The 11744-nt window shown below is 38.7% G+C and overlaps 1 protein-coding gene and 1 long non-coding RNA gene across 5 annotated transcripts in view; one reads left to right on the top strand and one right to left on the bottom strand.

Annotated features, from left to right (window-relative positions):
• Positions 1 to 11744, top strand: part of CDH20 (cadherin 20) — a 214910-nt gene that overhangs the window by 133386 nt on the left and 69780 nt on the right. Inside the window, exon 1 of one of the 4 annotated variants that reach the window (XM_049112343.1) lies at positions 5251 to 5381. The exons of 1 other annotated variant lie outside the window; for it this stretch is intronic. The gene's annotated coding sequence lies outside the window, so the exon portion shown is untranslated. Of the gene's footprint in view, positions 1 to 5250; positions 5382 to 11744 lie in introns of those variants that run through there. 2 more of the 4 variants (XM_049112344.1, XM_025422123.3) reach the window with 2 other exon arrangements.
• LOC112644047 (uncharacterized) overlaps positions 1 to 11744 on the bottom strand; it is a 71681-nt gene that overhangs the window by 2063 nt on the left and 57874 nt on the right. Inside the window, exons 6-7 of the long non-coding RNA XR_007411934.1 lie at positions 9544 to 9611; positions 9324 to 9438 (exon numbers count right to left, since the gene is read on the bottom strand). This is a non-coding gene — a long non-coding RNA (uncharacterized LOC112644047). The remainder of the gene's footprint in view (positions 1 to 9323; positions 9439 to 9543; positions 9612 to 11744) is intronic.

The following is an 11744-nucleotide window of genomic DNA, read 5'->3' as shown; positions in this document are numbered from 1 at the left end:
AGGTGGCCTGGCTGTGTTAGCAGTTCTGCTAAACCAGGCTGGCTGCCCAGTTTGTCAAAAGCCCTGCTTCCCAACTGACCTGTAGTGACGACACCATACACATCCGTGGATGCACAAGATACCCGCAAGCCCAGTGTAGTCTCTCGTTAAGGCAGAAAAGATTTCCAGAAGGGAACCCGTGGCACTTTGTAAATTTAGAATCAAGCTTTGGAGTATGAGTGTGTGTAAAATGGAAATCACCTCTGCAATTTCATGTTTGCATTTACATATGTACATTATAGTTTCCAGCTACAACCATATATGGGGAATTGATGAATGAATAAAAACATGTCACAAACACAGACACATAAATATATACTAAACACAGAGAAGGAACTAGATACACTGCAAATATCATATATGATATCAGATATCAGTGCACCTAGATACAGAGACAATATCACTTATCATACATAGTTCATAGAGATTCTGATAAAAATTTTGTATGAGAGGGATGCCTGGGTGGCTCAGCAGTTGAGCATCTGCCTTTGGCTCAGGGCATGATCCCCAGACACCCAGGATCAAGTCCCGCATTGGGCTCCCTGCTGGAAGTCTGCTTCTCCCTCTGCCTATGTCTCTGCTTCTGTGTCTCTCATGAATAAATAAAACATTTTAAAATCTTAAAAAAAATTTATATGGGAAGAAATATATAATCGACTTTTAAATGAATTTCTTTCCCATATATTCAATTTTCTTACTGAAGACTATTTTTCTCATTGCTCTCTAGTGTAAAACAATCTGCATATTGCCTCTGATGGTCTACACAGTGTGCAAAAAGAACACAGGACCAACCAACCAGCCACATCTATGTTTGCTCACATCTGTCAACTGTCTGTGTATAAAGCTCACTCATTCCCCTGCCTGCTGCTGTATATGCAGATCATACATAGCAGAATGCCCAGAGCGTATAGGGGAAACAAGACTCAGTTAGCTTGATGATTGTGGGGGTCACATCTTATCATCCCTGCTCACAACATATCCCATGACTGTTGCCTGCAACACGACTGGGCACTAGCTGTATCCAATCTATTTCTACAGTGTATTGTCACTGGTCAAAACTGGCCTTGTTCTCCCATTCCCTCCATTTTCCAACTGAAAAAGGAAAGGAACTGATAAGCCTGAGCTCAATTTGTTCTGGCAATTATTGCAAAGTTCCTACTGTGAGGGAGGCCCTGCCCGTTGGTGCGGAATGACACGCAGCCATCGGGGTCCAGACAAAAGGAGACCCTGCTTTTCTCCAAGTGTATTCAGCCATATATAGACATATTGGCTGAGATGCCTGCCCATTCACATCTTAATGGGAAAAAGAGAGAGACAAGAACCTGCAGTGGGGGGAGGGGAGGAGAATGAAAGATTATCAAGTGACACCAGACAACAAAACGTGAACTTGGTGAAGAGGAAGAAAGGAAACGATTTTGACCACAGGACAGTAAATCACTGATAAAATGTGGATGCAGGTGTTTTAGTACTATCCAGCTAAATTATGCTTTTATCACAGATAAAGGTTACTCTAATGATACTGAAATATGAAGTTGAAGAAAGTTACACTTGGAGGTTGGATTATGTGACTCTCGTTTCTATTCTCTCTCTCTCTCTCTCTCTCTCTCTCTTCTGCACATTAATTCAACCAAATGAAACTGTTGGATGAAATACCACCAAGCTGCATTCTAAAGTGTAATTCCTCTGAAACAAGTATGTAGCTTTATTAGAAAACCAAAGTACCGGTCAAAAGGTGAAAAAAACAGATTATATTATGATGAAAAAGAGGTCATTTAAGAAAAGGCTGAAATAGCACTTCTTTTTGAAATGGCATATGGAGGTTTTTATAATACTGAAAAAAAAAAAGGTGACTTTTTCTTAATATTTGTCCTTATTCTCTGCTTATGAACAGAAAGAAAATGTTCAACGATAAGGTCACTTTAAATTCTAGGCCATGGCACATGTTCCTCTCTGGAGCTGAATGCCCTCATCCTTCCCCCTTTCAACTATATCTAATGATAATTGTCCTGCCCATCCAACACCCCTGTCTACTAGGAAAACAGATGACAAGAAGTAATGTCAGAGTTGCGTCTGTGACATACCAGAAATCATTTCTCCCAGCAAAAGTCACTTATTTCAAAGGATAAGTAATGAAATGAGCAGGGGAAAATTAAGTTAATTTTAAAATCCGTTATTAGTTGCTTCTCTTTAGTCATAATGGAAATAGGGGGGGGAAATTACAGATTCAATAACATGCATTTTTTCCATTACGGAGAATGGCTAATTCAATGGATGAATCATTAGAGAAAGATCCCTCTGGCCTTACACAACTCCAGACAGAGAAACAAAAAGGAAAAGTTTAAGATATAAAATAAAATATACTATAAAATTGTTGGGAAGAGTGAGCTACAACCCCCAACAAAATTACCTCTTCTGGCAATTAAGAGCCCGTTTGTTAGAGCATTAATAGCCTCAGGCAAACTAAACAAACCCATTCCTGGCTGCCAGTAATGACAGATTTCTTAGGGAGTATTATTTAATTAACAATAATTTGAAAGAGCAGCTCAGCTGAGACACTGCATGTACTTACTGGAAACACTGAGCAATGGTAGTGGAAAAGACGTGCAATTTGTTAGCCTTCCCATTATCTCTCGTTTCTGAAATACATAAGTAGCTGATAGGTATTTGCCACTAGGTATTTTCAGCTGCCTGTGAGGCCAACATGTCCAAAGAACTTTAGCTCTTACTGTACAAGGCTGCTAATAGTCCTCTGCTGTTTGATTCTGTTAAGAAATCCCCCAGGGCCTCAAATGTTCAGGGACAGCATTCTTTGTCCTTCCCCCTTCTAGACAAGGGCAACTGCCAGCCCCCCTTCCCTGTGTACGCCAGGCTCCCTCCCACCCCCATACATCATTTGCCGCTAATCACCTAACATAAGTGATGCCTTTTGTTCTCCTTCCCTTCCCAAGTAGCTTTAGGTTGCATCAGCAACTTGGTAGCTAGCTGGGCCTTACTCCCCCCAGGGACGCCTTCCGACCCCAAGGCACTGACAGAGGAGGTAAAAAGGCTTTAGCCAGGAGCAGCCTTCTCCCCTCCACGTTACTGGACTAAATCCCCACCTCCAACAGCCTCCTTTAGAGCTGATTATCATTTAAAGACCAATTTCAGAATGGCAGAGGGAGGACCACTTTAAGTTGTTCTGACAGACAGTGGGAGCTGACGTGAACTCCATGACTAAAGTGGCAAGCTCAGGAAAATGCAAAAGTAGTGCACTCCCTGGAAGAAGGAGAAAAGTAAGTTATAAAACTTTACATGTCGTCTGTTGTTTCCATGACATAGCTTCACAAAATCTGGTAAAATTGGTCAATGGCATAGAAAGACTGTGCTGGGAAGTGAAAGTGTTGATTTAGTTCTGTGGAAGCCAAAAGACGCTAGCTAAGACAGTAATTTTAAATTATTATTGGATGGCTGTTAATTGTACTTACCCGTGTCCATTAAAATTCCTGCCAACATAAAAATCTTTATCTTGACTTGATTTGTGAGAAGCTTAGGAATGAATAATCAGTGTAGAACATGGTTATTAAGCCAAACAAACTTGTTTGTGGCTTCTGAGAAGACAAATGTGAAATCCCAACCAGATAGCTCATGCTTAGGAGAGTAGATTAGGACAGGGTATGTGCAGAGCACCAGCATCCATAGTGGATGAAGACTGATTGCAGGAGCTAAAGATTTTTTCTTTGATTCTTCTGAGTCCACGGTAGCTTTTATTCAAATAATATCAAAAGCATCTGATTAAACACATCTCCCAGAAGGATTTTATCGTAGGACATGCTTTATTGTGTACAGTAGAATCAGACTGATATCATATGGCATCAGCCAGTGAATGCCTTGTTTTGCAACAACTTGTGGAAATAGATTTTTATCCCCTTCTTTAATCCTAATTTGATACTATTAACCAATTCCATTATTTAAATTGACTATTAAGATTGGAATCAGTTTGATTTATCAGAATGTATTTCCCATTAATAAGGTTTCTTTCTACTCTTCCCTTTTAACCTTCATTTACTTTTAGCACTTTGAAGAGAAACATTTACAAAATCTTTTTCCCTCGTATGGATTAAAGCATGTGGATTGGTTCCTGTTAAACTATTCTTAGCCTTACGGTATAAGAACAAAACCTTGTAGAGTTTATACGCATTTCTTTTAATGATTTTTTACTGCATAGGGGAAAAAATGAAAGGGATTATAAGAGAAAGAAATAATAAATTTTGCAAAAGATACATAAGAGCATTTTCCATTCCAAAGAAACCCAATTCCTTTACTGACACAGAAAAGAAATATACAGGAGTTTTAACTGCTAATGCAGTTTCCACTAGTAACATCTGAACATCTTTGTGGCACTGCTATATAGTATTTAAATACCAGAAAGGGGGGAAAGTGCCAACATAAAAGCAATGGAGACACACAATTTTTCCAGACAGCAGAGCTAACAATCCTATCTTGCCACAAGTGTTACCTGAGATCAATCCGCAAGTCATTAACAACAAAAGAAAGTTTTTTCCTTTAACAGATCCTTTACAGCAAGTAAAAGTAGAAATAGGTAGTAGCAAATATCATCACCAACTGACTAGAGAGAAGGACTGCTAGTTCTTTGCATTGTATGCTCATAAATTCAGCATTTCTTCTAGGCAAGAATGAGTGAAATGCTGCAAATGCTTACCATGATGTAAAGTCAGCATTTGAAAATATCACTGATTTATGGAATTTGCAAAAGGCCTTATGGCCCTTGGATTCCATTTCCACCTTTGGAAGACCTACTTGAGTCTGTGGAAGCATCCCCCTCTGCAGTCTCCTGCCCGTCCTCTCTCCCTGACCAAAAAAGGGCAGATTGCTCAATTTCCATAAGCAACCTGTCCCAGTTTATTAGCATCACTGTTCAGGAAATCTTTGTTTAAATCTCTTCCTCTACTGATTAAGGACATGGTCCCTGCTCCTGATTCCGAGGAGATGCCTATCTTCAGTGAAAATGAATGTTTAAAATTTGGATGCCATTATTGAGCTACACCTTGACTTTTTCTCCCCTAAGCCTTTCTCCTCCCCAGCCTCCTTTCCTGGGGTGCCTGGCTGGCTCAGTTGGCAGAGCATGCGACTCTGGGATGGACTCAGGGTTAGGAGTTCAATCCCCATGTTGGGTGTAGAGATTACTTAAAAATAAAAAAAATATTTTTTTTAATTTCTTTTCCTTGGACACTGTTAGGTTTCATCTTTAAAGCCTTGAGGACTCCTCTGAACCTGATCCAAGCTTCTACACTCACTTCGCAGCCTCCTTTGGGTTGCAGCTCTCAGACATGGAGAAAGCTCTGGTGAGGAACCCAGTCTCACCTGGCAGATCCTCAGGATCCTACTCTGTTAACATTGCCATATTCAGTGCCATGATTTGCACTGAAATGAGAATGTTATACTGCTAAATCATTGTTCACTTTTTGTTTAATTTCATTCTATTCCAATTTTTATTAAATTCCTGCTTGGTGCTGACACTGTGCTAATCCTGAAGACACAAGGGTGACAGTCATTGCCCTCAGAGAACTCACAGGCTAGTGGGGAAAGCAGACCATGTGGGCTGATCGGGCATAATGGACAGAGTGGCATGGGGGCACAGAAGACAGGTCTCGTAATTAACAGATGCTTCCTGGAAGAGAGGTTGCCAAGTAAAGGGCCTGGAAAAAGCATCTGTTTGAATAAAAGCATGAAGGTGTTAAAATACAGGGTCTGTAGTTTATTTTAATGAACGAAAAAATATGAGAGAAGGGAAATGAGGCTAGAATGGTAGGCAGATCATGTAGGTCCTTGAGTACCTTGTCAAGGAGTTCAGTTTTATCAGTTAAGAAAGGAGGAGCCATTAGAGACCTTTTAGCAGGTGAGTGACTGGTTAAGATCTCTCTGGCTGATAGAACAGATTAGAACGGAGACATCACGGAGGAGGTAGCTATAGTGGTGAAGGTATAGAAGTTACTGGGGCAGCTAGAGACAGAAGGAATCTTACATTAATTTCTGGGTTCCTACTTTGATGGCTGGAAATGCCACCTGTTCCATGGCTAGCATAAGCAGAGCAAGAGACCCAAAGAGAAAACACTTAGAAGTCAAACTAGGAGGAAATGATATCCACTATGACCCACCAGTCTTGTATTTCTTCAATGAGTTCTTATTTCCAGATATTACTAAATTTTATTTTATTCATTATTGCTCTGCTTATATTTTAATACTTCTTCAAAGAGCCACATGTCTATAGCCAAGTCACATCCTTTTCTACCATCTCTTTAATCTGTTCTACTTTGCTAAAATCCCAATACTTAGTGATCATGACTTTAATATCCTTAAACTATGAATATTAAACACTTGATACAGAACTTACTTTACTACTTGTCATTGTACTAAAGTTGAAAATGATCCATTGATAACAATTCTCCAGTCACTCAGTAATAGTCAGAACCATATTTTCTTATTTTTTTATGCCTGAGCAGTCTTATGCAAAAGTTGTGCATGTATCACTTATATAGACACACCCAACCTTTACATACACCCATCTCTACCACAACAGATATGGAAATTAGGCCATTCAAACAGAACTTGCTCTCTATATATGTTTTTTTTTTTAATCAAAGAATGACTATTCCCCCACCCCCTAAATCCCTTTCCAAATACAAAAACTTGCCTTTGCTCATCTGAAAATGCAAAAGTTCTTCCACACTGAATTCAGTGGCCCTGAATAGCTTGACTGATGAGCCAAGTGCAAGTAAGTGTATTTTCTACACATGGTCACAATAATGTCCCATCCCATAGGCTCTCCTGGGGCCTTGCCACTCCCCTTCAAGAGGTGGAGCCTAATTCCCTTTTAAGTGTGTGGACTGGGAAGTGGCTCATAACCAACAGAATATAGCAGACGTGAAGCTTGAGAGGATTCTAAGGTTGGGTCATTAAAGCTAATGCATTATATGCTTTGAGAATGTACCCACCTGGGAGCCCTGACCACATACATAGCCCAAATGCTTTCATGGAAGCCCCCACACTACGAGGAAGCCCAAATTAGTCCATGTGGATGGAAATCGCATGTGAACATACTAAATGAGACTATGTGAAGAGACAAGAGATGGCCCAGCAGACTCCAGTGACACCAGACTCCTGCTGTCCCAGTCCAGCCACCATTTGACTGCAAATGCCTGAGAAACCCCATGCCAGAATCATCTAGCCAAAACACATCCAAAGTCCTGACCCATTGAAAACACAAAAATTAGTAAAATAATTGCTGTTTCAAGCTACTACATTTTGAGGTGATTGTTTCATAGCATAGCCAGAAAACAGGAATTAGTGCCAAAATGATCGAGTACAAGGTCTTTAATGGAGGACTGGTAGACAAGATCCCTCTTACACCTCATTGTATGAGGCTACATATTCCTATGATTTGTGCCTCTTGACCCAGGCCTGAAGCTAGTCAGTGATCTTGATGCTGACACTAAATTGGGTTCTGATGACCCCGAAATGACTAGAAGATCCTATACTGAAAACAGTTCTCACTCTTCATGAACCCAATGGTCACTACTGGAACCCATGAGGGCTCCACTTGGCTAGTTTTAGACCAATGTATTTTGCTTGAGCCATTTGGGAATCTTCTTTTTAATATATCCCCCTTGTTATCTTGATAAATGTCCCTAAGAAGAACAACAAGCTTAAGTATATATTCAGTGATTCTATTAGAAACTAACTGGACTAGATTTTGGGGGAGCAGGGGGAGTCCATTCAGAGTTCAAATTAAGACCACCTCACACATTTGCTTGAAACATGGTTCTGTTACTGAGCTACAGAACACTACTGAAGAACCATCAAGGAATAAACATAGCCCAGAAAGAGGAGGATATCAAACCAATCTCTGCCCCATGATTGTATCACTATGTTATAATTAAATAATGCTAGAGATTGCAGATCAAATAAGCATTCTTGTTACATATGCATGGCTATCTGCGCATGGCTGGGTGTGGTCTGGTGGGGATAGCCATGAGATGGTGGTATCAAGGAGGAGTAGAGAATATTGAATCTCAAACTTAAAGACAATGCCTTCTACCATTACACTCTATAAAGGTAACTGAGGTCTATAAATAATGGATAATAACCAGCCTATGATCAGCTAATTCTAATATAACTTGACTCTCAGTATTAATTCATTTTGAGGTATTTCTGGGGTAGATTTCCCATTTTCTGATAAAACTTTTTTTTTAGAACAGCTTTCAAACCAATTGTTGATCTTCCCTCAAAAACAGAGCTGCATGATATTCCTTCACATAGGTATATCATAGTTTTTAAAATCATCTATCACTGGAAATCTGGATTAATCTTTCTTTTGCTATAATAAGAATAGCATAATAAATACAAATAGATTTAAATTCAAATAAAATCTTTATCAAAATTATTTCCTTGGGATCCCTGGGTGGCGCAGCGGTTTGGCACCTGCCTTTGGCCCAGGGCGCGATCCTGGAGACCCGGGATCGAATCCCACATCGGGCTCCCGGTGCATGGAGCCTGCTTCTCCCTCTGCCTGTGTCTCTGCCTCTCTCTCTCTCTCTGTGTGACTATCATAAATAAATAAAAAAAATAAAAAAAATAAAAAAAACTTTAAAAAAAAAAAATTATTTCCTTGGGACCAATTAAATACTCATTTTCAAGACATGACACATATTGCAAAACTGCTTTCAAGAAAGCTTTTGTCAGTCTACACTTCTATCTGAAGCATATGAAAATGTCTAGTTCTCCACATTCTCAGCAACATAGGTTTTTTTTTTATTTTTTATTTTTTTTTCAACATAGGTTTTATAATGTTTTCCAATTTAATAGGATAGAAGTAACTAATTTTCTTCAGCTAATTGCAAAAGTAAAATTTTATCATATATTATAGGTCATTTTATTTCCTCTTTTATGGATTTCTCTTACTGTCATTTGATCATCATTTTTAATAATGAGTATAAAGGCTCTTTAGTATGGTAAGGGTAGTACCTCTATCTATCCTCTATCATTTTGCTAAAACACATGAACTTTCTCAATGGTAATACAGAGTTCTAGAAGACTGTTTTCTCATGCATGTTGCTGATTTTTATACTCAAAATATAGCAATGTCTAGTAATTATTTAGTTCAATCTACTAACATTATCCTTCATTACCTATCATGATACTTTGGGAAGCCTTCTTCAACCCAGTATCATAAAAACAATATTCACCTATATCTTCTCTTAGTATTTTTTAAAATATATTCTACTAACCTGCATAGTTTGATTTGTCCCATTTGACTCTCCAATGAAGTGGAAAGTGGATGGTGGATGGTGAAGGACAGGATACAGCTTTTCCAACCACAGTTAACCAACTTACTGAAGACATCTGCCTTGCCACATATATAATACAGATTAAGATGGAGCTTAGTAAAGAGGATACAGTAATAAAGAAAAGGAGAAATAAGACGAAGGCAGAGCCTAGCAATTTTACCTTGAAAAAGCTTCAGAAGACCAGAGTTCTGAAAAATCCTGCACTAAAGGATTTCCACTTTCTTGATCCTATGAAAACACAATCAGAAATATAGGTGCCAGAACTGGGTGTTATTCTATATGTTGGCAAATTGAACACCAATAAAAAATAAATTAAAAAAAAAACAATACAGTACTGGAAAGCTTATAATAAATGGAAAAGCAGTGCCTTGTCCCCCCCAAAACCCAATACCCAAAAGCACCCCCAGAAGTTCTTTCTTCAAGTACCTGCTCATATATTTCTAAGTAATACGCTTACACAGATATTTCCTCAAAAATCTATTTTTTAAAGATTTTATTTATTTATTTGAGAGACAGCTCAGAGGAAGAGTGAAAGGGAGAGGCAGACTCCTCACGGAGTGGAGAGCCCCATGTGGGGCTCGATCACAAACCCCTGGGATCATGAGCTGAGCTGAAGGCAGACATTTAGCCAACTGAGCCACCTAGGCGCCCCATGAAATATCTATTTTAGATATTAGCACTTGACTTCCCAGTACAGTAGTTGAGGATTTAATTATCTCTAAATATCCCCACCCATTCTCTACTCCTTCACCCTCTCAACACAGTTCTATTTCAACTTTCACTAAAAGAATAGTCAACACATACCTTATTATGAATGAATGTTATTTCCTATCATAAGCAAAGTTGTACATCAAGATTCTAATTCTTGTTTTCCAGAATAGTTTTGTTTTTCTGGATTAACGACTGCCTATTCTTTTCTCCTCTTCTTTATATCTGTGTCACTATTATTTTTTCAAATGTTCAAAAGATCTGTCTCATGCTTATCAATAATTTTAACAAATACTGCAAGAATTTCCCAAACCCACTAATACTAGCTTCATTTTTTTTCTGGGGCCCTCCCCACTCCCACCCCCACCCAGCCTGGTTTCTGTGTCTAGGCCTAGTACATAACTGTTATCCTACGCCTTCTCCTTGCTGGTCCTCTACGTTGGATCTCCTTTCTCTGGGATCCCATATCTTTTTCTCAGTCTCCTCTATCATTTTGCTAAAACACATGAACTTTCTCAATGGTAATACCGAGTTCTAGAAAACTGTGGAGCAATTTTCATCAGAGACTTCTATACACAGCCAAACTCAACAGAACAAAAACATTTTATTTTGTTGTTGTTGTTGGTTTTGGTTTTGTTGTTTTTGTTTTTTTTTTAAGATTTTCTTTATTTACTCATGAGAGACACAGAGAGAGAGAGAGAGAGGCAGAGACACAGGCAGAGGGAAAGCAGGCTCCATGCAGGGAGCCTGACGTAGGACTCAATCCCAAGTCTCCAGGATCAGGCCCTGGACTGAAGGCAACACTAAACCGCTGAGCCACCCGCGCTGCCCTCAATAGAATAAAAACATTTTAAAAGGAAATGTAAATATGGTCATATGGTGAAGACTGGACTGATAGGATCTAGGTTCAAGAAGGAGGGGGCTGTCAAAGCATTGTTGACCTTGAAAAGAATTATAGAAATCTTCTCATATCAGCCCCTTTCCCCCTGAATTAAAGAGATAAAAAAGCTAAACCATCAGAGATAACTTTGTGGCCATATCCCTTTAACTAGACAACTAAAAAATGTCCCAGAATTCTAGACCACTGTCATTTTACAAACCCCAATTCTCTCATAAGGTTTCTTAGCATCTCTACAAAGGATTCCTTAGCTTCATATTAACAACAAATGATGCCAAAGTCTAGAGCACTTGTGACCTATCAGGGTATCAGGGTTTATTTTATTTGCTGTCCAAGAACAAAACTATCATGTGTAAAAATCTATTCTTTTCTGAAATTTTTTGCCTTTATACTGTCTAATTATACATGCCTCTTAATACATTAGTGGTAAGAACAGATATTAAGTATGAGAAAATATTAAACAAAATTAAAAGAATGAGGGCAGAAAGAATAATAATATCAAACTGTTAAATACGTTTTTACAGCTTAAAAACACATTGGCACTCTATTTACTAAACACCTGGGATGTGTCAAATACTGTGCTAAGTATCCAGTTGATAGGGATAAAAGACACTATCTGTATCTTCAAGGAGCTTATAATATGGGGAAAAGAGAGGTAAATAATTACAATATCGAATAATTAAGAGCCAACAGAAAATGCAAGAGGTACTCTGAGAAGAGAGATGAGAAGGGGAATACAGAGAAAGTAAAAAAAT

Source organism: Canis lupus, chromosome 1 (assembly GCF_003254725.2).
Source record: "Canis lupus dingo isolate Sandy chromosome 1, ASM325472v2, whole genome shotgun sequence".
Lineage (NCBI taxonomy): Eukaryota > Metazoa > Chordata > Mammalia > Carnivora > Canidae > Canis > Canis lupus.
The sequence above is the reverse complement of the archived record's forward strand: the minus strand, read 5'-3'. Positions and strand labels throughout refer to the sequence as shown.